This window comes from Leopardus geoffroyi, chromosome X (assembly GCF_018350155.1).
Source record: "Leopardus geoffroyi isolate Oge1 chromosome X, O.geoffroyi_Oge1_pat1.0, whole genome shotgun sequence".
In the NCBI taxonomy this organism is placed as follows: Eukaryota; Metazoa; Chordata; class Mammalia; order Carnivora; family Felidae; genus Leopardus; species Leopardus geoffroyi.
In genome coordinates this window covers 85,272,966-85,291,567 of record NC_059343.1, presented here as the reverse complement: position 1 = coordinate 85,291,567, position 18,602 = coordinate 85,272,966, and positions in this window count along the sequence as shown.

The window sequence follows — 18,602 nt, the reverse complement described above, 5'->3', positions numbered from 1 at the left end:
TATCTTAGCTAGCCTAGGGGATAAGGCAGATAGGGGAAATAACTTCAGGGTTAACAAGGCACCTTTTCCTCTGTTAACCATCTCTGCTCTGTGCTGTTTTTGCCTGCAGTGCAGCAGTCCATAGTCCAATTGGCCAATTTACCCAACATGGCCCTATTTTCCTGTGAAAGCAGCTCTCTGCTATAATACTAAATTTGGGGTGCTTTCACCCTGAATATTTAATCTTGTTATTCCTATGTATTGGGCACCTTTGTGCCATTTCTAGCTAAGGCCTTTGCCTCTCTCTCTCTCTCTCTCTCTCTCTCTCTCTCTATTTTGGGCGCTCTGCACCCCCTCTCTATTTGGGGGTGCTTTTACACCTCCCTAATCCTGGCACTTTTGTGCCTCCTTATTCTCGAGGTGTCTTTGCACCCCCCTATTCTTGGAGTGTCGATCTGGTTTACCCAAACTCGGGTATGACATTTTATGACTTTGTATTTCTTTATGCCTTGTTAACCCATTGGTGTAAAACCGGGGGATTCCTAAGCTTATCCCCCACATGAACAGAAAGAGATTTGCACAGACATAGGCCTAGTTCCAGGAAAGAAGCAGAGCTCTAAGGGTGAAGAGGAAAAGGTACAAGGGAAAAACAGCCCAAAATAGATTCAGGAACCCGTTGCTTGGCCTGGAAACCTGAAAATTCCGAAGTCGGCTCCTCTGAATATTATTTCCCCATTCAAAAATGTGAGCTCAATTATGTTAGGATCAAAAACTCTGGCATGAGCTGCAAACAGCTGGGCTCTTGCTATAAATTCCCTGCTGTGACCAAAGCATAATGAAGTTAGGGCTTTTTCATGTGCATTTTTTTTTAACCCGCGAAAGGAAAATATAGCTCTCCAAAGTAAAGAAATGCAACTGCCCCTGTTAGATTCTATTCAAATTTATTTAAATCCAGAAATGGCAAGCCCTTGCCAGGCAAAGCTAAAAGAATTCTCAAGCATACTGGTGATGTGGAAAGGGGGCACACAGGCTTAACAAAACAAGAGCATAGCTGTGAGAGGCCAGAAATGCCCACTTCTCTTCTCCAAACCCTGGGCCTGAACCACTTACCACTACCTTTCTGTATTGCTCTGAAGAGGCCATCAAATAGCCCTTCCACTCATCTCTACCCCTCACCACCCCCTCACCACTGGCCACTGGGCTTAGCATGCAAATAAAGACACCACGGTAAATGCATCTTTCCCCTAGCTCAGTAGCATCTCTTCGTGGATGCCCAGAAAGCGTTGTTCCTTTAATCTGCTGTCTTTCTGGATCACAAAAGATCTATCAGGAAGTCATAAAGTGCTGAGACATGACCTGGTCCTGGGAGGAGAAGAAAGGGTAAGGAATGTAATCCCAAACAGAAGTGACACAGTACTGCCTTAGGCTGGAGAAAAGGCTCAAGTATATGGACCATTTAAAACCAACTTCCTGGAGTGAAGGGCAAAATATTTTACCCAACAAGACACTGGTCATATTTTTACTTCATCTCACAGTGATTTGTGAAAATTTGGGGCTGTCCCCCCAAAGAAACATTTATGGGGACAAAACAGTTTTCTCAGCCCAATATTACTGATTGGGTGTACCACATATAAACAATCCTGTACTGGTAGCTATCTTTTCATGCATCATACTTTATGTCTTCATGGAAGTCTACGGTTGAATCCTGTGCTTTCTATAGAAGTCCCCAAGACCTGAGTGGCTGTGATGCATTGGAAACAACTCTTGGGAGAGCTGAGTCCAAATCTTTGCTTGGCACATAGTAGATATATGACATAGACTCGGCTTCAGGACTTCTCTGGACTCCAGGAGGCCCATCTGTGTAAGACAGATGTTTTTATAAGGCCAGGAACATTCTAGAACTGGAGGAAGTAAACTTGGGATGCAAGAAGCCACAAGATGCATATGGATCTCCCTGGAGTATTCATTTTACTCAAAGAGTGAGAAGAGAGGGGACAAAATTATTTGTGTATCAAAACAAACTCAGAAATATTATAGAGTAAAAGGCAAAATTCTCACGATGCTTTTAAAGATTGAGCATGAAAATTAAAAGTAAATTAGTGATGATTTAAGATAGCACATTGGGAAAATTCCTGGTTCTTACTAGGTACACAATAAATATTCATTAAACTGCACTATTGATTCTCACATATATTTAGGTCAAATAAAAACAGGAAAAAGGGTACTATTAATCAAGTTCAGTCTTAGTCTTACCATGCAAAACTTCCCAGAAAACAAATCTCAGATAAAACTGCCAGAAGACAGGGGTGCTTGGGTGGCTCAGTCAGGTAAGCGTCTGACTTCAGCTCAGGTCATGATCTCACAGTCTGTGAGTTCAAGCCCCGTGTCAGGTTGTCAGGCTCTGTGCTGACAGTTCAGAGCCTGGAGCCTGCTTCGGATTCTGTGTCTCTCTCTGCCCCTCCCCTGATCATGCTCTGTCTTTCTCTGTCTCAAAAATAAATAAAAACATTTAAATTTTTTTTTAAAAAACTGCCAGAAGACAGGTACCACATCTGCACAACTTTGCACATGACCTATACACTTTTGATAAGGGTAAACATATTTTACAACTGCCTATATGGTCTGACCCCTGACTACCTCTCCAGCCTCATTTATGCTACTTCTCATTCTTCAAACTGTAAGCCCTGGGAATCATGAACCTTTGTACATCCCTTAGCTAGCTGAATTTCCTCAAAACTCCATGTAGGAAATTCTCTCCTCCTGGCTTCCATTTTGTATTTGGTTATAGAATCATGTTATGGGAATAATGGGAGAGGTCATCGGGTTTCCTTGACAAAATCACTGAAGTTTTAAAATAGCCTCTGTAGGGAGACAACAAGAAGCCCAGTGAGATTAACACCTTCAGAGGCCAGCAAAAGAAAACTTTCTCATCTTGCAGCTCCAATAGGTAAAGAGATTGCTAAGGAGCCACAGAAAAGGTAAGGATCCATGTGAGAAGGGGTGTGCCCAGAGAGAGTCCCTCCTGTATGTATTCAGGGCAGATACCTTGGAGTAACCTAGTCTGGTGGACTTTAGAAAAGACCACTCAACATGACTTATAAGGCTCTTTGGGTCCTGGTAGTCCCTCACCCCCTTCTCCAGGAAATCATATGTTCGTCATATTCTCTATCATCCATTAGCTTTGCCCATTCTCCCTGGAAATATGCTTCCTTATTCTCCATCCTTCTTTGTGTGACCAACACCATTCGTTCTTTATATTTCAATTTTGCATTCTTTCATTCATTCATTCATTCACTCATTCAACATATATGTACTGAAAGTCTTCCATGTGATTGGCACCAGAGATATAACAGTGGACAAGACAAATGAGATGACTGCCTTCATAGAGTTTATAGTCTAGGGGAGAAAGACAATAAATAAGAAAGATAAATAAACAAGATAATTTACATAATGAATCAAGCAAAGTGATGTACTCGAGAGTGCCTAGATGGTGGATTTAAATTGAAAGGTGAGTGTAGTGCATTGAATGGTAGCCCCCCAAAAGATATGCCCACCCAGAATCACAGAATGTGACCTTATTTGGAATAAGCCTTTGCAGATATAAGTTAGGTAAATATCTCAAGACAAAATCATCCTGGATTAATGTGGGATCTAAACCCAAAAATGAACTTCCTTATAAGAAACAGAGAAGGAGAAGATACAGACATACAGACCCAGAAGAAAGCCATGTGAACATGGAGGCAGAGATTGGAGTGATGCTGCGACAAACCTGGAGCCACCAGAAACTGAAAAAGGAAAGGAAAGATTCTCTACTAGAGCCTTCAGGAGGACTTCCCTGCTGACATCTAGATTTTGGACTTTGAGCCTCCAGAATTATGATAATTTTATGTTGCTTTAACTCAATTGTGGTAATTTGACATGACAGCCCTAGGAGACTAACACAGCCAGGGAAAGTTTCCCTAAGGACATAACTTTTAGGCTGAATCTGGAGTGATGAGAAGTAGCCAGCCATGGGAAAATCTGGGGAAAGTACACTCCACATAGAGAAAAGTAAGTGCAAAGGTCCTGAGGCAGGGACAAGCTTGACATGTTTAAGTAACAGAAATAACACCAGATGGCTGAACAGAGAAGGGTGGAGGAAGAGAAGTTGATACAAAAGAAGATCTTGCAGGGTTTGTAGGCCATAGTAAGGAATGTGGGTTTTATTCTACATGTGATGAAAAGCTTGAAAGCATTCAATCACACATAGAATTAAACCCAAATTCCTTACTATAATTAAAAGACCCTCCAAGATTTGGCCTATGCCAACCTCTATCCTTCTCACTTATTTTGTTCCATTCTCACATAATTTTTTCAATAAGCAAAACTATTCCTTCCTTCAGAGTCTTCACATTTTCTGTTTCCTCTGTCCTGGAATGTTCTTTCCCCAGAACTATGCTTGTATGGCTCCTTCAAATGACTGAGGGGTAAGCTCACATGTCACCTCTTAGAGAAGTCTACTTAAGAGCCAATTATGCTTTCAATTAACCTGTGTCATTACTTCATGTCACTCATCACTTTTGAGATTATTTTATGAATCTGTTTACTTGTTTGATGTCTATCTTCCTCATGTGATTGCAAGCTCTATGGAGGCAAGAGTATTTGAACTGTACTTTTAGGATTAAAATGAGTGTGCCTAAAAGAAACATGAGAAAGGGGAATGTTCCCAGGACTGAAAAACTAACCACTTCAGAACTGTTGTAATATATAGAAAGAGGGTAAGGTGAGAGAAATGAGAAGTAATGGGGGATAAAGCAATTGTGCTTTTTTAAATGTTTTATTTATTTTTGAGAAAGCACAAGCAGGGGAGGGGCAAAGAAACAGAGACAGAGGATCTGAAGTGGGCTCTTCACTGACAGCAGTGAGCCCATGTAGGGCTTGAACTCATGGAACTGTGACATGATGACCTGAGCCGAAGTCAGGTGCTCAACTGACTGAGCCACCCAGGTGCCCCACACCTGCACTTTTAAAAATACCACATTGGCTGCTGAATTGTAGTGGACCAACAGTGTAAGAATACAGACCATTTATTCATTCAAGATTATGTATTGACCACCCACTACATGTCAGGCACTGTTCGGGATTTCTCAACAAATGAAACAGACTAAAGTTTTTATCCTCTTGGAGCTTGTGACTTAGTGGGACAAGCTTTATAACTACTGCAGGTGATGATGACTGGTACTAAGGGTGAGACAGTGGAGATAGGGAGAAGTGGTTGAATTTAGGATGTGTTTTAAGGGGAGGTAGAGTTGGTAGACCTTGATGATGAATAGTCTAGATTGGACATCACTTCCTCCACAAGGTCTTCCCTGGGATTCCCCAATATTAGATCAGGAATCACAGCTCTCCATGTTTATTCTTTTGCTACACACCCTGTATTACAAATACTTGTACACTAGTCTGTCTTACCTGTATCTTATGACATTACATCAGAACCCACGGCACAATGTTTGGCACAGAATAGGTATTCAATAAATTTATTAATGAAATAAACTTATTTCATGCTAATATTTATCATTATCAAATAAATTTACTAAATATATAAACCAAGTCTTTTATCAGGGTAGTATTCACTGCCCATCCAGCAAAAAAAATCTCTTTTAATCTGCTGTTGTTTTATTCTGGTCTTTGATACAAAAATTTCCTTTCTAGATTGATATCTGATAAGAACTTCCATTTAAACTATGAAAAACTTTGTGCTAAGACTGGAAATGACATCATCTCATTATGACAATTGCACCTGATTGAACATTGCACAATGTCAGAAAATTAAAAGTTCAAGATTATAAATATAGTGTCAGAGAGCACATTTATAAGAAATCAAATATTCAATCAAGCTATTATGACATTTAAAAGGTCAATGGCCAAAAGCAGTCCACATCTTTAGGTAATGGTCAATGCAGTTCTATAGCACCAGTCACAGCTCAGAAAATACTTTAAAATAAATTTTAATGGAACTCAAATTTACAGGATCCCAAACAGCAAAAAAAATTCAACAAGAAAGGCAAAAAATATGGCATACAGCTATACACGAAAGCCTAGAAGGTAAGGACTGTTGCTGTTATTTTTAAACACATCCCTCAAAACTCAGAAGATGGTGGCACAGGAGGACTCTGGGCTCACTGCATCCTGCTGATCACTTAGATTCCACCCACATCTGCCTAAATAACCCAGAAAACCACCAGAAGACTAGCAGAATGGACTCTCCGGAGCCAAGCATAGACAAGAGGCCCAGAGAAGAGGGTAGGAAGGGCTGAGAGGCGGTGCATGCTGCATGGACTGGCAGGAGGGAGCCAGGGCAGTGGAGGGGCAGCCTGCCTGGCAAGGCAGAGCCCCCGAGTCTGGCTTTCCAAAGGGAAGGGGCCAGACTACATGAGTTCTAACAGCCAGCATGACTTAAAATCTGGAATGTTAAAAGTGAACAGGTCTGCTCTCAGCGAGGGAGGGAGAGTTGTTGAGCCCCAGGAAGACAGAGCTCAGCTCAAAGGGGGAACAAAGGCACTGACAAGCGCCATTTCCCTCTCCCATCCAAAATTCCAAAGGAAACCAATTCCATCACTGAACTTGCTTGCACTGCGTAAATGCCCAATGCTGTTTCTGTGGATTCATCTCTCCAATGGGCCTGCCTCCCTCCCGGTGCCACAGGGCCCCTCCTGAAGTGGACCCCTGAGGGCAAACCTAGCTATGCCTGCCTCTCTTGCCCCTGTGCACCATGCGGATCCACCCTGGCTAGTAGGCCCCTGGCCAGATCCCATAAAAGCAGCACCGCAAGCTTGGCAGTGTGCAAGTAGCCCAGACAGGAGCAACACCACTCCACAGTGAGTCCTGCCCCTAGGAGAGGGGAAGATAAGGTACCCACCAGTCTGACTTGGCCCCAGCGGTGGGCTGAGGGCAGACATCAAGTCTGACTGTGGCCCGGCCCACCAACACAAGTTTCTCACAACAGCACAGGGGATGTGCCCTGCAGTTTGGAGCTACTGCAGGGACCACCCAAAATGATGAAATGAAAGAATTATCCTCAAAAGAAACTTCAGGTAGTAGTGACAGCTAACAAATTGATCAAAAATGATTTGAGCATTATAACAGACCAAGAATTTAGAATAATAGTCTTAAAATTAATCGATGGGCTTGAAAAAAGCATAGAGGACAGCAGAGAATTTATTGCTACAGAGATCAAGGGACTAAGAAATAGTCACGAGGAGCTAAAAAAAATGCTATAAATGAGGTGCAAAATAAAATGGAGGCAGTCATAACATGCATTGAAGAGGCAGAGGAGAGAATAGGTGAATTAGAAGATAAAATTATGGAAAAAGGGGAAGCTGAGAAAAACAGAGATAAAAAAAATCCAAGAGTATGAGAGGAGAATGAGAGAACAAAGTGATGCAATCAAACAGAACAATATCCATATCATAGGAATTCCAGAAGCAGAAGAGAGAGAGAAAGGGGCTGAAGGTGTACTTGAACATATCATAGCTGAGAATTTCCCTGATCTGGGGAAGGAAACAGGCATTGAAATCCAAGAGGCACAGAGAACTCCCTTCAGACGTAACTTGAACCGATCTTCTGCAGGACATATCATAGTGAAACTGGCAAAATACAAGGATAAAGAGAAAATTCTGAAAGCAGCCAGGGATAAACAGGCTCTAACCTACAAAGGGAAACCCATAAGACTAGTGGCAGACCTATTTACTGAAACTTGGCAGGCCAGAAAAGAATGGCAGGAAATGTTCAATGTGATGAACAGAAAAAATACGCAGCTGAGAATCCTTTATCCAGCAAGTCTGTCATTCAGAATAGAAGGAGAGATAAAGTTTTCCCAAACAAACAAAAACTGAAGGAATTCATCACCACTAAACCAGCCCTACAAGGGATCCTAAGGGTGATTCTGTGAGTGAAATGTTGCAAGAACCACAAAATACCAGAGATATCACTACAAGCATGAAACCTACAGACATCACAATGACTTTAAACCCACATCTTTCAATAATAACACTGAATTTAAATGGACTAAATGCTCCAACCAAAAGACATAGAGTATCAGAATGGATAAAAAAAAAAAAAAAACAATACCCATCTATTTGCTGTCTACAAGAGACTCATTTCAGACCTAGGCCACCTTCAGATTGAAAGTGAGGGGATGGAGAACTATCTATCATGCTATTGGAAGTCAAAAGAAAGATGGAGTAGCCATACTTATATCAGACAAACTAGACTTTAAATTAAAGGCTGTAACAAGAGATGAAGAAGGGCATTATATAATAATTACAGGGACTATCCATCAGGAAGAGCTAACAATTATAAATGTCTATGCGCTGAATATGGGAGCCCCCAAATATATAAAAAAATTAATCACAAACGTAATCAACCTTATTGGTAAGAATATAGTAATTGCAGGGGACTTTAATACTCTACTTACAACAATGAATAATCATCTAGACACAGGATCAATAAAGAAACAGGGGCCCTGAATGACACATTGGATCAGATGGACTTGACAGATATATTTAGAATTCTGCATCCCAAGTGACAGAATATACTTTCTTCTCGAGTGCACATGGAACATTCTCCAAGATAGATCACATAGTGGGTCACAAAACAACCCATCATAAGTATAAAAGAATTTAGATCATACCATGCACACTTTCAGGCCACAATGCTATGAAACTTGAAATCAACCACAGGAAAAAGTCTGGAAAACCTCCAAAAGCATGGAGGTTAAAGAACACCCTACTAACGAATGAATGGGTCAACCAGGCAATTAGAGAAGAAATTTAAAAATATATGGAACAAAGTGAAAATGAAAAGACAACAATAATAAAGCTTTGGGATCGAGCAAAAGCAGTACTGAAAGGAAAATACATTGATATCCAAGCCAATCTCAAGAGACAAGAAAAATCCCAAATACACAATCTAACAGCATACCTAAAGGAACTAGAAGCAGAACAGCAAAGATACCCTGAACCCAGCAGAAGAAGAGAATTAATAAAGATCAGAGCAGAAATAAACAATACAGAATCTAAAAAAACTGTAGAGCAGATCAATGAAACCAAGAGTTGTTTTTTGAAAAAATAAAGTTGATAAACGTCTAGCCAGGATTCTCAAAAAGGAAAGGGAGATGACCCAAATAGATAAAATCATGAATGAAAATGGACTTATGACAACCAATCCCTCAGAAATACAAGCAATTATCATGGAATACTAAGAAAAATTAAATGCCAACAAACTGGACAACCTGGAAGAAATGGACAAATTCCTAAGCACCCACACACTTCCAGACCTCAGACAGGAAGAAATAGAAAACTTGAACAGACCCATAACCAGAGAAGAAATTGAATCAGTTATCAAAAATCTCCCAAGAAATAAGTGTCCAGGACCAGACAGCTTCCCTGGGAAATTCTACCAGATTTAAAGCAGAGATAATACCTATCCTTCTCAAGCTGTTCCAGAAAATAGAAAGGGAAGGAAAACTTCCAAACTCATTCTATGAAGCCAGCATTACTTTGCTTCCTAAACCAGACAGACACCTAGCAAAACAAGAGAACTACAGGCCAATATCCCTGATGAATATGGATGCAAAAATTCTCAATAAAATACTAGCAAATCAAATTCAACAGCATAAAAAAAGAGTTATTCTCCATGATCAAGTGGGATTCATTCCTGGGATGCAGGGCTGGTTCTGCACTCACAAATCAATCAATGTGATACATCACATTAATAAAAGAAAAGATAAGAACGATATGATCCTGTCAATCAATGCAGAAAAAGCATTTGACAAAATTCATCATTCTTTCTTAATAAAAACCCTCAAGAAATTCAGGATAGAAGGAACATACTTAAACATCATAAAAGCGATTGATGAAAAGCCCACAGCTAATATCATCCTCAATGGGGAAAAACTGAGAGCTTTCCCCCTGGGATCAAGAACAAGACAGGGATGTCCACTTTCACCATGTTGTTTAACATAGTGTTGGAAGTTCTAGCATCAGGAATCAGACAACAAAAGGAAATCAAAGGCATCAAAATTGGCATATATGAAGTCAAGCTTTCACTTTTTCAGATGGCATGATACTCTACATGGAAAACCCTATAGACGCCACTAAAAGTCTTCTAGAACTGATACATGAATTCAGCAAAGTCGCAGGACACAAAATCAATGTACAGAAATCAGTTGCATTCTTATACACTAATAATGAAGCAACAGAAAAACAAATAAAGAAACTGATCCCATTCACAATTGCACCAAGAAGCATAAAATACCTAGGAATAAACCTAACCAAAGATGTAAAAAGATCTGTATCCTCAGGGCGCCTGGGTGGCGCAGTCGGTTAAGCGTCCCACTTCAGCCAGGTCACGATCTCGCGGTCCGTGAGTTCGAGCCCCGCGTCGGGCTCTGGGCTGATGGCTCAGAACCTGGAGCCTGTTTCCGATTCTGTGTCTCCCTCTCTCTCTGCCCCTCCCCCGTTCATGCTCTGTCTCTCTCTGTCCCAAAAATAAATAAACGTTGAAAAAAAATTAAAAAAAAAAAAGATCTGTATCCTGAGAACTATAGAAAGCCTACGAAGAAAATTGAAGAAGATATAAAGAAATTGAAAAACATTCCATGCTCATCGATTGGAGGAATAAATATTGTTAAAATGTCAATACTACTCAAAGCTATCTACACATTCAGTGCAATCCCAATCAACATTGCACCAGAATTCTTCTTGAAGCTAGAACAAACAATCCTAAAATTTGTATGGAACCACAAAAGACCCTGAATAGCCAAAGAAATATTGAAGAAGAAGACCAAAGTGGGAGGCATCACAATCCCAGACTTTAGCCTCTACTACAAAGCTGTAATCATCAACACAGCATGGTATTGGCACAAAAACAGACACATAGACCAATCGAATAGAATAGAGACTCCAGATTTGGACCCACAAAAGTATGGCCAACTAATCTTTGACAAAGCAGGAAAGAATATCGAATGGAAAAAGTTTCTTTAACAAATGGTGCTGGGAGAACTGGACAGCAACATGCAGAAGGTTGAAACTAGACCACTTTCTCACACCATTCACAAAAATAAACTCAAAATGGATAAAGGACCTGAATATGAGACAGGAAACCATCAAAACCCTAGAGGAGAAAGCAGGAAAAAATCTCTCTGACCTTAGCTGTAGCAATTTCTTACTTGACACATCCCCAAAGGCAAGGGAATTAAAAGCAAAAATGAACTATTGGGACAAATAAGTAAATAAGTAAGTAAATAAATAAATCACATCCCTCAATATTTCTAACTATAAATATCTTGTACTATAGAACTCATCCAGTTACCCAGTGGAAGGTTGAAGCTTGCTTTTCAGTGGCTGATATCCAGTGATTGGTTTCAATCTGCATTTCCATTATAAATGATTATAATATAAATGAGGGGTTTTTTTCTGTCCAGTATTTGTGCATCCCCTACCCAGAGTAATGATCTATATGAAAACATATTAAATCTGATTATAGCAGCCAAAAATATTCTAGAGAAACAAGGAGCTTAGTTAGGTGCCACGTGAATTTGTCTCATGAACTCCTGTCCACTACCCCTTTCTCTAGCCAAAGCTTCCAAAGCACTCTCCTTCCATATGAATAACTGTCATTTCACAGGTTATGTAACCCAAAAAGGGGTCATTTGGCTGTTCCCTAGGGTCACACAGTAACTAAACTACAGTTGAGACTAAAACTCAGAAACTTTGGCTTCTGGTTCTCAAAGGAAGATTAGAAAACAACAGAGAGGAAGAGCCAAGATGGAAGAACAGCATGTTTTTTTTGTATCTCGCATACATGAAATACAGCCAGATCAACACTAAACCATCCTGCACACCTAGAAAACTTATTTGAGGATTATCACAAAAATCTGCACAATCTGAACCACAGAACTCAGCAGGTACATGGCATGGAGAGGTTATCTGGGGAAGAGAGAAGCCGTGGAGTGCAGGGAGCTGTTTTTGCTTGTGGAGAGAGAATGGAGATGGGGGGAGAGTATAGGAAAAGCACCCCCCCCCCAAAAGCAGCTGGAGAGAAAATGGAAAAGTGGAAACATCTGCAGGGACTGAACTAAAGAAAGGAGAAAGGAAAAGAAGAGGGTTTAAATTCCATTAATACTCTGTAAACAGGGGTATCACAGAGTCTGAAACTCTGCAGCTCAATACCTGGTGGTGCTCTGGTGGGAAGAGTGAATCCCCAGGAGCAGAGTGAGGTCTGGGCGGTCCTCAGTCCACACAGGGAGAGGTGTTTCCTCTGCTGGGAGGACATTTGGTAGAGGCTGTGTGCCCACCCCATAGGCAAAGATCCCAGCAGACCCCAGAGAACAACCACATTCGTTGTGCTAGAACAAGGTCGTTAAGGGTGAAGCCGGATGCCAGATGTGTGTTGTGATTTTCCACAATCCCTGAAATGCTGCAACTACATGATTGCGTGAACTTTTTCTGGGGTGGGTTGACACCCAGCCACAGTCTCTAGGCATCAGCAGCAGCATGGTCCTGTGAATGTTCCTGGGAGCGACCATCACCTGGCTATTGCTTGGTGAGACCCTGCCACAGAAGGTCTGAGTGGGTCAAAGTCGCAGTCCCTCAGAAGTGAGAGATTGGGAAACACAGCCAAATCTAGGATAAAACTCAGGAGGGAGGTGCCACCTGGCAACGTGACGGCTTGGTCACGGACAGTGTAAAAGCAAGGAGTGGATGGAAGCCAGAGACAAAGGACAGGTGCACTATTGCTGATGGGGAGAGCAGAGTTCCGATACTAGAGTCTGGGTAGCAGGAGGCCACCATTTTCACCCCTCCCACAATGGCACATACACACCTACAAGCACCACAAGAATCCACCAATAAGCTAAGGAGCACCATCTAGTGGAGAACAGAGATGTTACACTAAGCCCCACCCAAGTGGGCCAATCATGCTCCTCAGGAACACCACAAGTCTCTCCGCCTGCTTAGTGTATGGACTATAAAGCACTTCTTGTTTGACTTCTAGGGGAAAAGGATATAATTTCAATCATTTTTCAGTCTGTTTGCTGGTACATCTATTCAATTTTCCTTTTTTTCTTTTTTTTATTCTTTTTCTTAAATATAGAGGAGAAAACACATTTTTACTTCCAATTTTTAATTAATATTTTATTTAATTTTTCGTACTATATTTTTTGACCTTTTGGAAATTTTTCATTCTATTTTACTTCCGCCATTTCATTCTATTTCACTGTATTCATTTTTTCAAATTTTCAAGTGTTGTCCTTTTTTTCTTCCCTTTTTTCTCTAATCTATCCAGCTCCTTTCAACAAACAGAACAAAGCATACCTAGGATATACCATCATTTATTTTATTTGTGTGTGTGTTGCTGTTGTTCTTTTTAATTTTTTAATTTTAATTTTTTTTTACCTTATTAATTCTTTTTCTTTATTCAAAATGACAAAATGAAGAAGTTCACTCCAAAAGAAAGAACAGGAAGAAATGACAGCCAGGGATTTAATCAACACAGATAGAGCAAGATGTCTGACCAGAATTTAGAATCATAATAATAAGAATACTAGCTGGGGTCGAAAATAGATAAGAAACCCTCTTTGCAGAGATAAAAGAAGTAAAAGCTAGTCAGGATGAAATAAAAAATGCTATACCTGAGCTGCAATCTCAAATGGATGCCATGGTGGCAAGGATGGATGAGGCAGAGCAGTGAATCAGAAATATAGAGGACAAACACGAGAATAATGAAGCAGAAAAAAAGAGGGAGACTAAGGCAAAAGAGCATGATTTAAGAATTAGAGAAATTAGTAACTCATTAAAAAGGAGCAACATCAGAATCATAAGGGTCCCAGAAGATGAAGAGAGAGAAAAAGGGGTAGAAGGGTTATGTGAGCAAATCATAGCAGAAAATTTTCCTAACCTGGGGAAAGACACAGACATCAAAATCCAGGAAGAACAGAAGACTCCCATTAGATTCAACAAAAACCGACCATCAACAAGGCATATCATAGTCAAATTCACAAAATATTCAGGCGAGGAAAGAATCATGAAAAGAGCAGGGAAAAAAGTCCTTAATGAACAAGGGAAGAAAGATCAGGTTTGTAACAGACCTATCCACAGAAACTTGGCAGGCCAGAAAGGAGTGGCAGGATATATTCAATGTGCTGAACTTGAAAATATGCACCCAAGAATTCCTTATTCAGTAAGGCTGTCATTCAAAATAGAAGGAGAGGTTAAAAGTTTCCCAGACAAACAAAAATTAAAGGAGTTCTTGACCACTAAACCAGCCCTGCAAGAAATTTTAAGGGAGATTCTCTGAAGGGAGAAAAGACAGAAAAAAAAGACCAAAAGCAGCAAACACTAGAAAGGACCAGAGAACACCACCAGAAACTCCAAATCTACAAGAAACATAATGGCAATAAATTCATATCTTTCAATACTCATTCTAAACATAAAAGGACTAAATGCTCCTATCAAAAGACATAGGGTAACAGAATGGATAAGAAAACAAGATCCATCTATATGCTGTTTACAAGAGACCCGTTTTAGACCTAAAGACACCTTCAGATTGAAAGTAAAGGGATGGAAAACCATCTATCATGCTAATGGTCAACAAAAGAAAGCCAGAGTAGCCATACTTATATAAGACAATCTAGACTTTAAAAAAAGACTGTAACAAGAGATGAAGAGAGCATTATATCATTATTAGGAGTCTACCCACCAAAAACACCTAACATTGTAAACACATATGCTCCAAAAGTGGGAGAACTCAAATATATCAAACATCAATATTGATAATATTATTGATAATAATACCATAATAGTAGGGGACTTCAACACCCCACTTACAGCAATGGACAGATCATCTAAACAGAAAATCAACAAGGAAACAATGGCTTTGAATGACACACTGGACCAGATGGACTTAACAGATATATTCAGAACATTTCATCTTAAAACAGCAGGATGTACATTCTTCTCCAGTGCACATGGAATGTTCTCCAGAATAGATCTCATACTGGGTCACAAATCAGCCCTCAACAAGTACAAAAAGATCGAGATCATACTGTGCATATTTTCAGACCACAATGCTATGAAACTCGAAATCAACCACAAGAAAAAATTTGGAAAGGTAACAAATACTTGGAGATTAAAGAATGAATGGGCTAACCAAGAAGTTAAAGAGGAAATTAAAAAGTACATGGAAGGCAAAGAAAATGATAACACCACAGCCCAAAACCTCTGGGATGCAGCAAAGGTGGTCATAAGAGGAAAGTATATAGTAATCCAGGCATTCCTAAAGAAGGAAGAAAGGTCTTAGATACACAACCTAACCTTACACCTTAAAGAGCTGGAAAAAGAACAGCAAATAAAACCGCAAACCAGCAGAAGACATGAAATAATAAAGATTAGAGCAGAAATCAATGCTATTGAAACCAAGAAAAAAAAACCAGTAAAACAGGTCAATGAAACCAGAAGCTGGTTCTTTGAAAGAATTAAAAAAAAAAAATTGATAAACCACTAGCCAGTTTGATCAAAAAGAAAAAGGAAAGGACCCAAATAAATAAAATCAAGAATGAAAGATGAAACATCACAACCAACAGAGCATAAATACAAACAATAAAAAGAGAATATTATGAGCAATTATACGTCAATAAAATGTGCAATCTGGAAACAATGGACAAATCCCTAGAAACATATAAACTACCAAAACTGAAACAGGAAGAAATAGAAAATTTGAACAGACCCATAACCAGTAAAGAAATTGAATTAGTATTCAAAAATCTCCCAAAACCAAGAGTCCAGGACCAGATGGCTTTCCAGGGGAATTCTCCCAAACATTTAAGGAAGAGTTAACACCTATTCTCTTCAAGTTGTTCCAAAAAATAGAAACAGAAGGAAAACTTCCAAATTCTTTCTATGAAGCCAGCATTACCTTTATTCCAAAACCAAAGACCCCACTAAAAAGGAGAACTATAGACCAATCTCCCTGATGAACATGGATGCAAAAGTCTTCAACAAAATACTAGCCAACCAGATCCAACAATACATTAAAAGAAATATTCACCAGGACCAAGTGGGATTTAAACCTGGGATGCAGTGTTGGTTCAATATCCACAAAGTAATCAATGTGATTCACCGCATCAATAAAAGAAAGAAGAACCACATGATCCTCTCAATAGATGCAGAGAAGCATTTGACAAAATACAGCATCATTTCTTAATAAAAACCCTCAAGAAAGTAGGGATAGAAGGATCATACCTCAAGATCATAAAAGCCATATATGAAAGACCCAATGCAAATATCATCCTCAATGGGGAAAAACTGAGAGTTTTCCCCCTAAGGTCAGGAACAAGACAGGGATGTCCGCTCTCACCACTGTTATTCAACATAGTATTGGAAGTCTCAGCCTCAGCAATAAGACAACACAAAGAAATAAAAGGCATTCAAATCAGCCAGGAGGAGGTTAAACTTTCGCTCTTCGCAGATAACATGATACTCTATATGAAAAACCCAAAAGATTCCACCAAAAAACTGCTAGAACTGATCCATGAATTCAGCAATGTCACAAGATATTAAATCAATGCACAAAAATTTGTTGCATTCCTATACACCAATAATGCAGCAACAAAAGAGAAATCAATGAATCGATTCAATTTACAATTGCACCAAATGCCATAAAACAGATAGGAATAAATCTAACCAAAGAGGTGAAAACTCTATACACTGAAAACTATAGAAAGCTTATGACTGAAAACTATGGAAAGCGTATGAAAGAAACTGAAGAAGACCCCAAAAAATGGAAAAAGATTCCATGCTCCTGGATAAGAAGAACAAATATTGTTAAAATGTCAATACTACCCAAAGCAATCTACATATTCAATGCAATCTCTATCAAAATAATATCAGCATCTGTGAAGAATCACAGAGCTAGAACAAAGAATCTAAAATTTGTATGGAACCAGAAAAGACCCCGAATAGCCAAAGCAATCTTGAAAAAGAAAACCAAAGCAGGAGGCATCACAATCCCAGACTTCAAGTTGTATTACAAAGCTGTAATCATCAAGACAGTATGCTACTGGCACAAGAACAGACACTCAGATCAATGGAACACAATAAAGAACCCAGAAATGGACCCACAAACATATGGCCAACTAATCTTTGACAAAGCAGGAAAGAATATCCAATGGAATAAAGACAGTCTCTTAAGAAAGTGGTGCTGGGAAAACTGGACAGCAACATGCAGAAAAATGAACCTGGACCACTTTCTTACACCATACACAAAAATAAACTCAAAATGGATGAAAGACCTCAATGTAAGACAGGAAGCCATCAAAATCCTAGAGGAGAAAACAGGCAAAAACCTCTTTGATCTTGCCCACAGCAACTTCTTACTCAACACATCTCTGGAGGCAAGGGAAACAAAAGCAAAAATGAACTACTGTGGGACCTCATCAAAATAAAGCTTCTGCACAGCGAAGGAAACAATTGGCAAAACTAAAAGGCAACCGATGGAATGGGAAAAGATATTTGCAAATGACATATCAGATAAAGGGTTAGTATCCAAATCTAAAAAGAACTTATCAACTCAACACCCAGAAAACAAATAATCCAGTGAAGAAATGGGCAAAAGGCATGAATAGACACTTCTCCAAAGAAGACCTCCAGAAGGCCAACTGACACATGAAAAGATACTTAATATCACTCATCATCAGGGAAATACAAATCAAAACCATAATGAGATATCGCCTCACAACAGTCAGAATGGCTAACATTAACAACTCAGGCAACAACAGATGTTGGCAAGGATGCAGAGAAAGAGGATCTCTTTTGCACTGTTGGTGGGAATGCAAGCTGGTGCAGCCACTCTGGAAAACAGCATGGGGGTTTCCTCAAAAAATTAAAAATAGAACTACTCTACGACCCAGCAATTGCACTACTAGGTATTTATCCAAGGTATACAGGTGTGCTGTTTCCAAGGGGTACATGCACCCCAATGTTTATAGCTGCACTATCAACAATAGCCAAAGTATGAAAAGAATGCAAATGTCCACCAATGGATGAATGGATAACGAAGATGTGGTATATATATACAATGGAGTATTACTTGGCAATCAAAAAGAATGAAATCTTGGATGGATCTAGATGGTATTATGTTATGAGAAATTAGTCAGAGAAAGACAAATATCATATGACTTCACTCATATGAGGACTTTAAAATACAAAACAGATGAATATGAGGGAAGGGAAGCAAAAATAATATAAAAACATAGAGGAGGACAGAACATTAGAGACTCTTAAATATGGAGAACAAACAGAGGGTTACTGGAAAGGTTGTGGAAGGGGGATGGGCTAAATGGGTAAGGGGTATTAAGGAATCTACTCCTGAAATCATGATTGCACTATATGCTAACTAACTTGGATGTAAATTAAAAATATACATAAAAGAAAAGAAAAGAAAAGAAAAAAAAAGAAAAGAAAAGAAAAAAGAAAAGAAAAATAAAACAACAAGAACAGAAAATTTAAAAAACTAACCTGGGGGCTCAATAATCAAGATTCTCATGAATCAAAACATTCCTCTGGAAAAAATTCTACCTTGTCTCG